This window comes from Bidens hawaiensis, unplaced genomic scaffold (genome assembly GCF_021521415.1).
Source record: "Bidens hawaiensis isolate Kalapana, Puna unplaced genomic scaffold, B.hawaiensis_p1.1 tig00004774_1, whole genome shotgun sequence".
Lineage (NCBI taxonomy): Eukaryota > Viridiplantae > Streptophyta > Magnoliopsida > Asterales > Asteraceae > Bidens > Bidens hawaiensis.
The window spans coordinates 1,271,603-1,286,476 of record NW_027491298.1 but is presented as its reverse complement, the minus strand read 5'-3'; the positions used below and the strand labels follow the sequence as shown (position 1 = coordinate 1,286,476).

The following is a 14,874-nucleotide window of genomic DNA, read 5'->3' as shown; positions in this document are numbered from 1 at the left end:
GGTTTTTTAATTTTTTCGTTTTATATTTATATACTGAATTATGATTTTTTTTATTAATTTTTTTAATTTTTTAAGAGATTTTTTATATGACCACGAATACACAAATTCTTCTTATACTTCTCATTTTCGTCTCCCTTCACGTTTTAACTTTACCATATTACGCTTACATGTCCAGGAATCATTTCTAGACCAACACTAAAATAACTCTTTAGCAAGAAACAATATAAAACTAATATTAGTTTGAACTCATGATTTTTTGTTTGTCTTTTTTATCACTCGATCCCCAGCCCCGGGTCTAATTTTAGTTTTTCAAAATTTGAAATCTCAAACTTATGAACATATAAATGAATTTTTTCAAATTTAAAACGATAGATTTTTATTGATTTTAATATTTTGGAAAAGTTAATATTAATCAAAAGTTGCTTCTAACATAGTATTTACATTTTCATGTGTACAATAAACAATATAAAAGGCAAAATCATCGTAAAACAAAGCCCATTTTACCATAAATACTAGTGATTCATTCTTTTCTAAATAATAGAATCACACCATTAATTTCTTCACTTGCTAGTCCAAAAAATAAAAATAAAAAACAAGGAACACTTCTATCGTCTACACCAATTCCCACCACTTCGAACCAAAAGAAAACGATCTATTAACATTCAAGCATTCGCCTTTTGTGCCGGAGGTTTTCCACCACCGTCGATAACTATTCTGCCACTATCATCCGGTGACTTCCTCTTCGGTTTAGCTTCTTGCAGCATTGACACTACATCTCTCATTGAAGACCGGTCAGCCGGGTTTCTACTTGTACATAACATTGCCACCTTCAACACGAGCAACATTTCTTCTCTAACCGAACTACACGAACCACCCGCATTTACATCCAACACCTACTTTGTACCCTCTTTGGTCTTGACCTTTGAACGTACCCAATCATTGATGCTATTTCCCTCCCCGAATTCTGAATCCACCGATCTTTTTCCGCTAATAAGCTCCATTAACAAAACCCCGTAACTGTATATATCACTCTTCTCATCGACTTGCAATGTGTACGCATATTCTGCATAAGTTAAGTGTTTCAAAAGTTTAGTGTATAATCATAGTTCACATAAGAGCTTATACCATAAAAAAATCAACTTAATTTGGGCGCAATAACGAAAAATTGTTTAAGTTTTGATCAATTTATGGGTAAAGAATCACCAAACATGTATAATTCAAACAAATTTAAAGGTTTTTATATACAAAAATTAGTGTAGTTACTCCTACATGCATTTTAAAAGCTTTAAAGATTAACATATCAAAATTTGATAAACAGAATAACGAAATAATGTAATAATAACAATAATAATTTAAAAACAATACCAGGCGCGATGTAGCCATATGAACCAGCAATCACCGACATCGATTCATCACAATGAATGAGCTTAGCCACCCCAAAGTCGGCCACTCTCGCGTCCATCTCAGCATCCAGCAAAATATTACTCGGTTTCAAATCACGGTGAACAACAACCGGATCACAATCATGGTGAAGATAACAAATCCCCTGAGCCACCCCTAACGCGATCTTGTATCTTGTGAACCAATCCCCCACCAAATTGTCGCATTTACCCTTCCCATGCAACAAATCATATAAACTCCCATTAGGCATGTACTCATAGAGCAGCATTGTACACTCTTTGTTGCTGCAACACCCCAACAATCTAACAATATTCCTGTGCCTTACATTACCCAACACCTCCACCTCAGCCAACACGCCTTTTCGCCAACGAATCGTCTCTTTATTCTTTCCACGTAGTTTCTTAACCGCTATGATCTCGCCACCTGGCATTTCAGTTTTGTACACGGTCCCAGTAGATCCCGTCCCTATGATCTTCCCAGTCATTGACAAGCTCTCCACCACATCATCAGCCGTGAAGTTTAACCGCTGGAAGGCGGTTAGCTTCCACGGCGTGGTCTCCGTTTCTTCTGTCACCAGCCTTCGCTGGTAGGTTGAACGGAAGAAACGGATTCCAGCAAACAGAATAAACAGAGCGACGCCAAACGATGCGGCCATAATCCACATGATTGTTCCATTGGACTTCTTTGAATAACTTTGTTTCACCTCGGCTTCCATTTCGACTTCACAGGGTTTATGAATAACCTTGCCGCAGAGTCCTTCGTTGCCGGTGAACGACGACGGGTGGAGGCTTGAAAACGCGATTCCGGAAGAAGGAAGAGGTCCCGTGAGGTGATTGTACGAAACGTTGAACGCTTCTAGCATACGGCAGTCACTGAAGCTAGAAGGAATCGTTCCGGTGAGCAGGTTATGCGATAAATCAACTTCCGCTAACGCTGGAAGAGATGAAATCTCAGACGGAATAACGCTTGAAATCGAATTGTTTCGCAAATTCAACGAAACTAACTTAACACAATGCTCAATATCGGAAGGTATTCCACCGCTCAAACTGTTGCCTTCGATCTCGATTTTGTAGAAGTTTTCACAGCTTCCGAATTTAGGTATTTCGCCTCTTAGTTTACTAAAGCTTGCTGAAAAAATCTGTAGACTCGGTGAATTCCAGATGTTTTCCGGTAGCGCGTCATGAAAGTTGTTTTCGGATACGTTTAAGTACTCCAGATTAGGAGCATTGGCCAAATCTGACGGAAACGGTCCGGTGAAACTGTTCTTACTCAACTCCATAAACGATATATTCGGTAAGCTTCCGAATCCAACCGGAATTGAGCCGTTTAGATTATTGTCTTGAATCCGAAACCGTAACAGCGAAGTGCAATTCGCGAGTGATGGAGGAAGGCTGCCGGAAAACTCGTTAGAAAACATAATTACTTTCAGTAAAGTGTTGCCGAGACAGAGATTAGGCGGAATTGGACCGGAGAGATAGTTCGAAGAAACGTCGAGTCTCTGTAACTTCGAATTCGAACCGAGTTTTTGCGGTAACATTCCGGTGAAGGAATTGTTCCAGAGAAACAGAAATTCAAGCAACGGAAGCTCGCCTACACCTTCCGGTATGCTTCCGGTTAGATTATTATTCATTAGACTCAGCATCGTAACATTCTTCAGATTTGAAATTTCCTCCGGTATGCTACCGGAGAAGTTGTTATCCGACAAATCGAAAATGCTTACTGATTTTAATTTCCCGATATCCTCCGGAATATCACCGTGAAAATTGTTTCGAAAAATATACAACGTCTCAAGCTTCGTCAAATTAGTAACCCCAGTCGGAAACTTACCGGAAAGATTAGCGTTAGAAACATCAAGGTACGTCAAATTATTCAACGACGTAAACTCCACCGGAAACCCTCCGGAAAACGCGTTGTATTCGATTTCCAAATGCTCTAACGACGTCAACCGCCCTAACTCCGCCGGAATTTCGCCGCCGAGAACGTTACCGGCGAGTTGCAAAAACTTCAGCCGCTGAAAACCGCCGTAACTGGTCGGAATCTCACCTTCAAAATAGCTTCCACCGAGATTCAAATGCTCGAGATACCTCAACCGGACAAACTCCGTGGGCAATGGGCCGACGAAGCTGTTACTGTAGGCGTCAAAGTACGTAAGGTACTTCAGCTTCGAAATCCCCGGTGAAACCTAAAACAGGGATGATTGTGCTGTTGAGTGGGGTTTGTTTGGTGTGAAGAAAGAAGAGAAGAGGCCACGCTCTCCAACCGGTATGTCTTCTTTCTTTCCTTAATCACTCTACTCTCTCTTCTATTCTTTCACACCTTCCTTTTTTCCCTCTTACTTTTTCTTTTCAAATTTTCCTTTCTTTTTTTACTTTTTTGCCTCACATGATGTTTTCTGGTTTGTATGTTATAATTATCAACTATTAAAATTAATTATAATAAAATGAAAAAGTATTTAAACTAATTAAAAAAAATTACTTTGCATATTAGGCTAAAAGGTACCATTGCGAAAAAAAGAATCACAAAAATTGAATTTACGATATTGTGATTGATGTTCAAAAATATATTTATTTTATTATTGTTTCTAAATTAGTTGAAGTTCTTAAACTGCTAAATGGTGTTACAGAGTTACAAATATACTTCTTGTGTGTAAAATAACTTAAATACTTGTATATAACATGAAAAATTAATAAAGTTGGCATCAAAGGGTTCGAAATAGTTACAAAATTCAAACATATGAGGTTAGCATGTTAAAAGTTTTATTTTTATTTTTATTTTTATTTTTCTTAATTTTGTTGTTGTTGTTGTGTGTTTTGAATGGGTGAATGGGCGAAAGCATATAGGCAAAAAAAAATAGTAACTTACTTTAATCATGGTTTTAGGTAAAAGTTTTTATATATTGTGATAAAACATGTGTTATGTGCGTTACGTTAAACAGTTAATTAAATAAAAAACGATTGTTTAACTATTACACCAATTTGTTTTTATTTTTTCAGCAAAGTACTACGTAAATAAAAAATATGATTATGTAACTATTACACCAATTTGTTTTTGTTGTTTTCAGCAAAATATTACGTAAACGTATATCGTAAGATTTTCGTGTTTTTTATAATTATTATATGGTAAATGTGGATGAAAAGTTTAAGTTGACTTTGAGTTAGATGGATTACCGAAAGTTGCCTATGCAAAGGGATGGAGAAGAGAAAACATGTGATGTAAATATGTAATGGCAATCAACCGTTTCGTAATTTATGCAACTTTTTCAATGTATTTGTATCATATCCTAAAATATTGTCTTTAACTTGCCATATGTAATGGCAATCAACCGTTTCGTAATTCTCCTTTTGTTCATCAACTGAATGTTTTTTTAAATATTTTACAAGTCTTCACAGAAAAACATACTGTAAATTCGTTAAATGTTTTCTCTTCTTTTGTCTAAATTGAGCTAAAACGTAGACGACTTTATGTTTTTTATTTTAATTACTAGGGTTAGGTTATAATAGGAAATATAGTATTTTAGGAATGATAAGAAGTAATCTGGTCCATTGATTTTGAATATGAAGGGTTAAGATTAGTTTAGGAGGAAATCGAGTGTGAAATAAGGGGGAGAGCATAAAAGGAATAACACATTTGTTGACTTTCTCTCTCCACATACAAGGCACATGCCAAATTCTCCCATCATTTTAAAACGTCCATAACTTTTTTTAGAACGTTTTTATTGAAAAACAAATTCACCATAATAGCGAGTTTCTTTTTATTTTTCATATGAGTACCATATTGTAATATAAAATTTAAAAAAAATTAGTGGTTTTTTTACAAATTGTGTTTTACCAAATTGTGTTTTACAAAATTATGTTATACAATAGTATTTTTCATTGTGTTTTTTTCATTGTATTTTTTTTACATTGTGTCATACAATTGTGTTTTTTTTCATTATATTTTTTTCCATTGTGTTTTTCCGGACTTTTCCGGCGAGGTGGTGGCGGTGGGTGACGGTTGTGGTGGTGGTGGGCGGTGGAGTGGTGGTGGTTGTAGAGAGTAAATATGTAATTGGGTTTTATGTAAATAGGTTTTTGAAATTAATGTAAGTGGGTTTTTGAAATTAAATTAAGTGAGTTTTTATATTTAAGTGTTAGACTAAAATACCCTTATTCCTAGTCTTCTTAAGAAAATCAAACTTTTTATTTGAACCTAACCCTTAATTAGTAATCAACGTGTAATGTCTTTTGACTTTAATTAGTAATCAACGTGTTATGTCTTTTAACTTGAGGCTAGAAATGCTTTATGAACTTTTATTTTAATATGATTTTCAGTGAAGTTCTCAAAATAAACTCGTTTTATACATGTTAGCGTCATAATAATAAAAAATTGAAAAAAAAAATCTTTGATATCCACCATCGTTCATTTTCAAGATAAGAAAACGATGCTAAAACTTGCAACTCCACTTTTTATGCTAAAACTTGCAACTTCACTTGCCATCCATATTTATTTAAGAATTCGAATTTAAAATTTGCAAAAGACCAATTGCATAAAATTAAAAAATATCATAACCAAAATAAGTCTAATAGGCTGTTTGGCAATCTTGAGCTGAATCTATAAAAGGTCAAGTCTGACCGATTAAGAGGCAACCTCTAAATTATTTAGAAGCTACCAAACAACCCGTTAGTCATTAGTTGCTCCATCACCCATCAAGAGATGTCCTTTTAAGATACCAAACACACTTTGTCTCCGGTCAATTCAAATGTAACATCTTAGGAGAACTATTAAAAGACTACCAACTAACCCACACCCTTGTCCTCTGGAACAGCTGCATGTGGCGAGGGTGGCGTTGAGGCCTTCCTGCATTTTAAGTTCCATCCTTGCCTACGTGAGCATATATGATCTTTTTCTTATTTTTTCTTTTTTTGTTTGTTCTCACATTTTAAATAAACAAATATTAAAACCTATGTTGCATCCAGGAATGATGGGTATTGTCAGTGGCGGACCCAGGATTTTTTGTCAATGAGGTCCCATTTTTTCGGTATTCAAATTTTTTAGGTTAGTTGTTGTTCGGGTCGGGTCGAGATGAGGCGAGGGACGTAATAAAAAACAACATTATAATAAAACACACAAAATCCTGAGCGATTATCATTAAAATGGTCGCCAAGCTTTTGCATTTGCATGTCTAATAGCGTTTTGAACTTTTGGACCTCATAATAATAACGATTGGTGATGTAAGAATTTGAAGAAAAGCTAATGAAAAAAAGATTCAGAAATTTGAAAGAAAAGCAAAAGAAAAAAAAGATTCAGAAATTTGATTTTGACATGAACTATTTAGATTATATCGTTCTACGTTGAACCAGTTTGTTCTTGAAGAGTGGTTCTTGAACCCATGAAGTAAAAAAATGATTTTTCTGAAGATTCTTAGCTCTAAATATGGTTGAGTTCCAACCTTTTTACTATGCCGTCTCTATTTATTTATAAATTTTGATTTCCTACGACCAAAGAGTAACCATGTTAATAAAAGGAAAAACAAACCCTTGCTAAATAATGAATATTGAGTTGGGTGTTTGTTGTAATGTCTGCACACAGTGAGGTTAAATTTTTTAAAACCTTTATTAAATAATTAATATTGAGCAGGGGAAACAAGGAAAAAAACAAAAACAAGTATCTTGCAAGACTCGAACCGGCATCCATCCAAAGGGAAAACAAGGAACTTTCCACTAGACCACATCAACATTAATAGTAGTTTCAAATGTTAATTCTTATGGGGTGCTTAAAAAATTTTATATTACCGCTTCTAGGAAATTTTTAAAAAACATTGGTGTCCCGGGACCCCGATTGCGACTATGTGGGTCCGCCCTTGGTATTGTAGCGTTGTGTGTATAAACGCGAATAAGTAAAAATATGATATGACATGTTGAGTACATCTGCTTGTAGAAAGAATAAGCTGTGATGTTGCGGAGAATCTAACTAAGAGTACTCATGTTGTCGGTCCTCTCCGATTAGATATTAGATACCTTTTACAGTTAAATAGATTAACTAGCATTAAATGTTTCTTGTATGTAGTTGTTCTAAGTGATTTGAATCAAGTATCTTTGATCTTAATTTCAAGCAACATTAAGGCACAATCAATAATTCATAATTAGCCATGAATATATATTACATTTATAAATCCTAGTATTATTTGTTAATGGCATCATCTTCGTCCCCATGACCTATTGGTATAGTCAGTGGTATGGTGTTTGCTCATCTATAATTGAGATTTGATGTGGTGGGTTTAAATTTTTACAAGTGCAAAGTTAGAGCATTGTTTATAAAAAAAGATAATGTTCAGAAAAAAAAAAAACAAAAAAACAAAAACAACCAATTAAGGGTAAAGCATCATTATTCAAAACATAATTGAAATAATCATGTAATATAAATCTTTAAAATGAAGTAAAGCAGTCCCCAAAGGATGGATGTGATCATTAAATAAAGTAATGGAATATCTTGGCCTGATGGCATATGGTGTTTGTTTCAATTAAATTGATGCGGGTTCAAGTCCTACAAAATGAAAAATAAACAGAACTTAGAGGAGGCATGTTCACCAATAAAAATTATAAAAAGGTAATATAGTGGATTTGAAAATATATATTTTGGCATAATAAAAAATATCAAGAAAAATAGACACTAAAGTTTTGAGAGAAAAATAAAATGAAATAATAAAAGCAACGTTCGATAGAATGATCTTCAACCGTTGTCACATCTTCGAGTTAATCTAACGTGTTTTACTCAAAATTGGAGGATATATGGAAACCTCTTGTGTTCATGACAATGGCGGATCTAGCCTCTCAATAAATGCGTTGACCTAGTGGATATTTGTAACCACCAATAAACAATACCGCATGACTATGTGTTAATTATGGACATAGTCGTGGTCATCAAAATTCACATGGAAAGTAGTCACACACTTGGAGTTGTGTGCTGACGTATGATTGTAGAAAATCTCAAATCTTTACAGAAAATCATAAGGTTATGTACAATGATTTTCAGTGAAATCGTATAATTTAGTTATGTTGACAATAATCTACGAGTAATAATGTTAAGTCATTAAATTATTAAATCACATTAGTACACTTGATAAAAGTTCAAATCCCGTAATATATTATAGATTATTATGAAAAATCTTTAGTTTTTTTTTTCTTGTTGAAAATATAATGACCTCGGTATCAAATTATAAGAATAAGATGCTAACTTTTATATTTATGTGTTGGGGTAACAATGTTTTAAACTTTAATTTTGAACTCATAATCAATTCTTTTGACAATAATCAAGATTATTTAACTTGTGATGTTACTTGTTTATCAAAGATGATCATATACACATAGATGTATCTATCTATGCACTTAATAAATCGTCTTAAGGTTTGATAAACAACTTCTAGCAGAACAGCCATGTGATCATTGAAGCCTGCAAAGATCCATATCTATGAATCCACATCAAGTAGTTTTCGATCAAGGTTCATCGTCAAATCATAACATTTAGGGATTTTTACATATTTCCCCTTCCTAAACAAGGGAAATTACATATTTTTCCAAAATACAAGTTTTTAATGCAAAATGTACAATGCTCTTTAAGCATCGTTCGGGGAAATATGTAATTTCAAAGTTTAGGAAGGGAAAATATGTAAATGCCCTTAACATTTACAGGTATGCTTATATGTTTTTTTGGTTTTTAGCCATAAATTAAAACCCCTAATCTAATTTAACCGAACATTGAACGAATTTGAAGATTTGAAATACTAGAGTTTGTTGGGAGGAAGATGATATTGTGGGTTGTAAAATAAATAAATCGGTTTCCGGCTTGTTACCAATCTTGTAATCTGGTCCAATGGTCAATACATGTTGTTTATGAGTTCCAAGACCCATGTTTATGGTTAATACATGTGCTTATGGATGTTGTGATTTGCTTCTATGGTTTTTGTTTCAAGTATGTTATGGATTTGTTGTCTTTTGTTTCAAGTATGCTACAAACTTGTGGCTTTTTTGTTTCAAGTATGATATGGATTATATCTATTAGTTAAGACTTTTATGCTCATTTTTATTTTTTTCGCTTTTTGTTTTTTTTTTAGCTTTTCCTTTATTATTTTTTTAATCAATTAAATTAATTAAAAATTATTACAAATCAAATAAAATTATTTTAAGTTAAATGGAATTAATTATAAATTGTTTTTCATCTAAAATTCAACTTTTGTTTTCGTTTCTCGACAACCGTTAATATCATATTATTTTAATAATTCCATTGCGTTAACTTTTTCTTTCGTTAATACGCTGGCATAATCATCTTCGGAAATAAAGTTATATTTTAAAGCCGGTGATTCGTAAATATGATAAAAATTCCCTTATTAAATAATATATTATTAGTTGAAATAATATTTAATAAATTTTTCGTTAAACCATTAAGATTAGTTTATAATTCTGTTAATTTAAATTAATTCATTAAGTTTTTAATTCGTTAACCTTAATTCAACAACATAATTATTTTTTCGAGATATGACTCGTAAATGCCATAACTTTATAATGTTAAATAAATCAGATCGTTAAATTTCGTAAAAACCTAAAAATAATATTATATTATAAAATGCCATCGAATGTTAATAAAATATATTAAAATAACGCAATATCCCGTTGACCAATTATATATAACGTTTTCAAATCCCGATAGTTAGATTTTGTTTTTGTTTTAATTATAGTTCGAGAAGTTCAATCGTTTCGGACTCTTTAACGAATTTTCGATTGCTTCGGTTTCGTTATTGTGCTATCGGCTTTTATTACAAGTTTATCAACGAATTCGAAGCGAGTTTCTCACACCCCCTTTTTACTCTTTTATTACTTTTGGGGGGTAGCATATGTATCCTGCAAACTTCAAGTATTTATTTTGCTTACAAACTACAATTCGTTATATGGACTTGTGTGTTATTTGATTACTTTCTCGAATTTACTTGCACGTGGTATCCTCAATAAGTATGATCATACGCTCCCCTTTGCACTCAGGACTATTTTGTTATGAGTGGAAAAAGGGCCTCATTATCCGAGTACGTTGGTTGTTACCAACTGGAAATGACTTTACTTGCGCGATTATCCGAGTAGGTTGGTTGATACCGACTGGAAAGGACTTTACTTGCTCGTTTATCACTTGTCCATGAATTGTATGGTTTTTATGTATTTATATCAAACTGTGGGAGCCCACCAACTATTTAGTTAGTTGACATTATTTTATGCATATGCTATAGGTACAAGCATTATAGGGTGATACTTAGAGAAGACACTAGATTTAGGTTATTTAAACAAATGAATAAAATGTTTAGTTGTGTTTACCTTTCCTTGTATTCTTTGTTTACAAACTTGTGTATATTGTGTTTAAATCAATTAATGATAATATTGTCACTTAATAGTGTCACATGTGTTTTGAACAATCTGTACGTCACATTCAGGCGTTTCCGCTTTAGCCAGGGTGTTACAATACGCAAAGCTAACTTTAATATTCGATAAACCAATGGAAAAGTGGTGCGCTTTCTGGTTTCCATCATTACACGAGCAAAACCGCGCATTCCACCAAACTTTGCAAATTTATCATCTTCCTTTAAAGTATGACAAAAGGTCGTACGATCACCCGAAACACGCCATTTTTCTTCACTACTAAAATAATTCGGATACATCTCCGAAAATGCCACTATCTTAGATATGCCAAACTTTGAAAACAATTCTCATAGATTTAAACCATACATATTTTCTAACAAATTAACTGAGCCCTCACTAAATCTATTTCTAAATTCTTGAATTTGCATATTCAAAGCCGTATTAAAAACTTCAACCTCAAAATGATGATTTTGTTGAGACTGTTTCTGTTTGATGTTTCTCATTTAAACAAAAGAAAAAACAGGCTAATGGTTTTTATTTTCTTTGGACTTTAAACTTTGTTTATTAGGCTTTATCTAATCTGAACTTTTAAAAAATGATGATTATGTTGAGCCTGTTTGTGTTTGAGCCTTTTTCTCTTTAATGTTTCGCGTTCAAATAAAAGAAAAAAAGGTTAATGGTTTTCATTTTCTTTCGGCAATAAATTTTGTTTGGGCTTTATTTGATTTGAACTTTTAAATTGGTTGAGATTTAAGCAAATAGGGGTAACGTAATATTTATTTCAGGAGTAGGGAAATACGAAACCGACCCAAAAGAAAAAATTTATACCACCTACGAAAAGTTGAAGGGTATTCTAAACTGCATCCGCCCCTGCTAGCAGGTTGACAGTTGTGTGGACCTCATTCAGCTGAAAGTAAGAGATTAATCCCGGCATGACCGATGACTTAGTCTCCTTTGCTACGACACAATCACCTACCTAACCTCTAAGAAAACATGAAAATTCATAAAATTTTGAATTTACCGTTATGATGCACTTGTTTTTATTTAATGTTTTTGTTTTCTTATTGAACGTTATAAAATATGATGTTTTATAAAATTTTGGATTTTACTTATGACTTGCTTATTTTTATCGTGCTTTATCACGTCAATGCCATCGCCACAACATGCGACTGCCACCGCTTGTTATTATGAAGAATTAAAAGTGTGTTATATATAGTTGCAAATAATTGAAATCAAATTCATGAATTTTGAGAAGTAAGAAAATCCAAAAATATATGCCTCCAACATGGGTTACATCCCCGTGCATAATAAAGAAATTTTGAAGATTGAATGTGGGACCAAGCAGCAGTTTAAGAGAAATAGAAACGGAAACGTGCAAAGTGGGAACGGTGGAGCATTTATATGTCGCGACTCGCGTGATCGAAAGTGCACACAACCCATGCGTCACTTCCTTCAACTCCCGCGTTTTTTTGAATCCTTCTATCAAATATATATATTTTTTCCCCTAAAAATAAGTATGTTTTTTTACTATTGTTTTAAATAAGTTTTTTTTTTTAAATGTTGTCATTTGAGTTTATTTGTTTACCTTTTTTTCAAGGTACAATGCGGCACATGGTCACGCCACCGTCAAGCCATTTCAGCAACAGGTCATGTGACTAAGATGTTTTTTTTTGTTTTTTAAAAGGTAAAATATCTGCGGTTTGCGGACCACATCTGCAGTCATCTGTAACAAAATGGGTGGACCAAACCTCTGTAGTCTGCAAAAAGAAAACTGTTTGTTTTTAAACATCTGCAAACTGCTAAAATAAAACATAAATTTATAAATAAGCTAAAATTTAAATAAAAAAGTCATTCAACATCAAAATTTAAATAATAGTCAAACAACACTGTAATAATATTCATAAAACCACAATAACATTTTTTTAACCAATAACCGACGCAATCGATGGGTTTGTTTTGATTAAAGATAATTCCAAAACCATCATAACTGAACCGACCCTTTATTTAACCAACAATACGTTTGGGATAAACTTCCACCAAACATATTGTTGGATCATACCAATTTGATATTTTTTGTTCTATGTTTAATATAAAATTAAATTGAATTTCATTGTCTGATATAATGTCATTCCTTTTATGAATATTTGATATTAATATTATGAATTATATACTTTGTTGTCTTATGTCATGTCTTTTTTTGTATTAATTGGCACATAACTTTTAGGCTCAATTACATTGTTTTGGTTATTGTTAGCCGACCCATAACCGACTCACTATAACCTTCAAAATCAATTAACTGAAACGGCTATAACGGGTTGGTTATGATTATGATTATCCATTAACCGACATATCGGTTATGGTTATGAGTTGGCTCAGAACCACCACAAACCGATCCATACACACCCGGCATGAGCATCTTCATACAATTATTATTTGATTATTAATTATTTATAAAGATTAAAATATGACATAAATAATAAGTATTTTACAAAATGGATATAAAAAATAGAACATTTAATGTAAATCAATAAATATATACTACAATATCCCACAAATATTTTTCATCCACTTAAAAGTTTTAAGTACTAATTTATTTACGAACTTTTTACCCATTTAAAAATTTTTGAACTCTACTCCACAAACCTTTTCTTTATAATATTCTAAAAAAATATCTAATCCATAAATCCAAACAAAACAACTGAAATAGCTTTTTATTCAATTCGTTCTTCAATTATATTCCTCAACCCGATCCGAGATTATCGAAACATCCCAAACAACTTATTTAAAACTAGTGTTTTACCTGACACGTTGTGTCGGGGCAGATTGGTAAAACCCAGATGGTAGTCGGTTTCAAGCGTTGAAGCAGTACGTTGATACTAGTTCGTCAGTTTCGGTTATGAGCGTTATAAAACAAAAAGAATATATAAAAATTGAGATTGACCAATGGGTCAGGTGGCGTCAGCCGGTAAAACTCGAGTGCTAGTATGACCATTGTCGATTTCGGGCGTTGTGGCAGTGAGTCTACGCAAATTCGGTCGGTTTTCGTCACGTTCGTTATGATACCATAACTAAAAAAATCGGCATCCGGTCGGTTTTGAGTATATTTGTGACGGTACCAAAATTAAAACAAAACGGTTAGTAAAACACGATCGTTGGTAAAACCCGAACGTAATCGGCCCCGGACGTTGCGACACGAGTCGACATTAATAACCGTTTAGTTATCAAATTTAAAAGAAAAAACTAAAAAAAATAAATAAAAAGTTGTTTGATCTAATCATATGGCGTCACATGGACCAATCATGGTCATCGACGCCAAACTTCTCATTTGTAATATATAACAATATGTTTTAAATTAGTTTTTCTTTTATTTAACTTATAAACCCGTCTTTAATGAATTTTCTTAGAAATTGAAATAATTAAAAAACAGTTTATAAAAACATAAAATTCCAAATAAAAATTACACAACATTTGCCAAGTGATTGGTACATATATTCAAGTGAGTTGTATGGGATGGGAGTGAATGTCTGATGCTTACATAACCCCTACGTGACAGTGTGCTCAAGCTCTTTCCAAATGACCATTATTATGTTACAACGCAAGTTAGACGAATCCTCGTTCTATAACCATAAAATACAGAAGCATTTATAAATTATATATATATATTAATTGTGAAGAGTTAGTTACTCACATTTCTTCACTGTGCTAGGCGGACAATTGTTAAAGCTGATTGTACAACTCTTTCTAGCCTCTTATTCTTGCCAGCTAAGCTAACGATTACGCATGTCATTCCGGTGTTTTTCTTACCACTTTTTGCAGTGCACTTGATGGATTAACCAGTCTCTTGCATTCCATTTCAGTCCTAAAATAGTTGCAGAGCGTTTCAGCTATCACCGGATAACTTCTGTGTTTATTGATTGGCAGAATTTTGTTAGGCTAAGTTGATTCAATGTTGTTTTGTTCTCTTTGGTGGTGATTGACTCTACTAGGTTAAAATCATCTTTTTGGTCGTTTGTATCGCCGTTTGAACTTCATTCCTTTGAAACAATTTGTGTTCGTTGCATTAATTGACTCAATTAGGTTAAAGTTTGTTAACTGA

At 33.0% G+C, this 14,874-nt stretch overlaps 1 pseudogene across 1 annotated transcript; it reads right to left on the bottom strand.

Annotated features, from left to right (window-relative positions):
* Positions 1–562: 562 nt before the first annotated feature.
* On the bottom strand, positions 563–9,287 carry LOC143628040 (leucine-rich repeat receptor-like protein kinase TDR; annotated as a pseudogene). Its single transcript, XR_013152691.1, has 3 exons — positions 9,230–9,287; positions 1,366–3,603; positions 563–1,063 (listed from the first exon to the last, which is right to left on the bottom strand). The product of XR_013152691.1 is annotated as a leucine-rich repeat receptor-like protein kinase TDR (transcript).
* Positions 9,288–14,874: the final 5,587 nt, after the last annotated feature.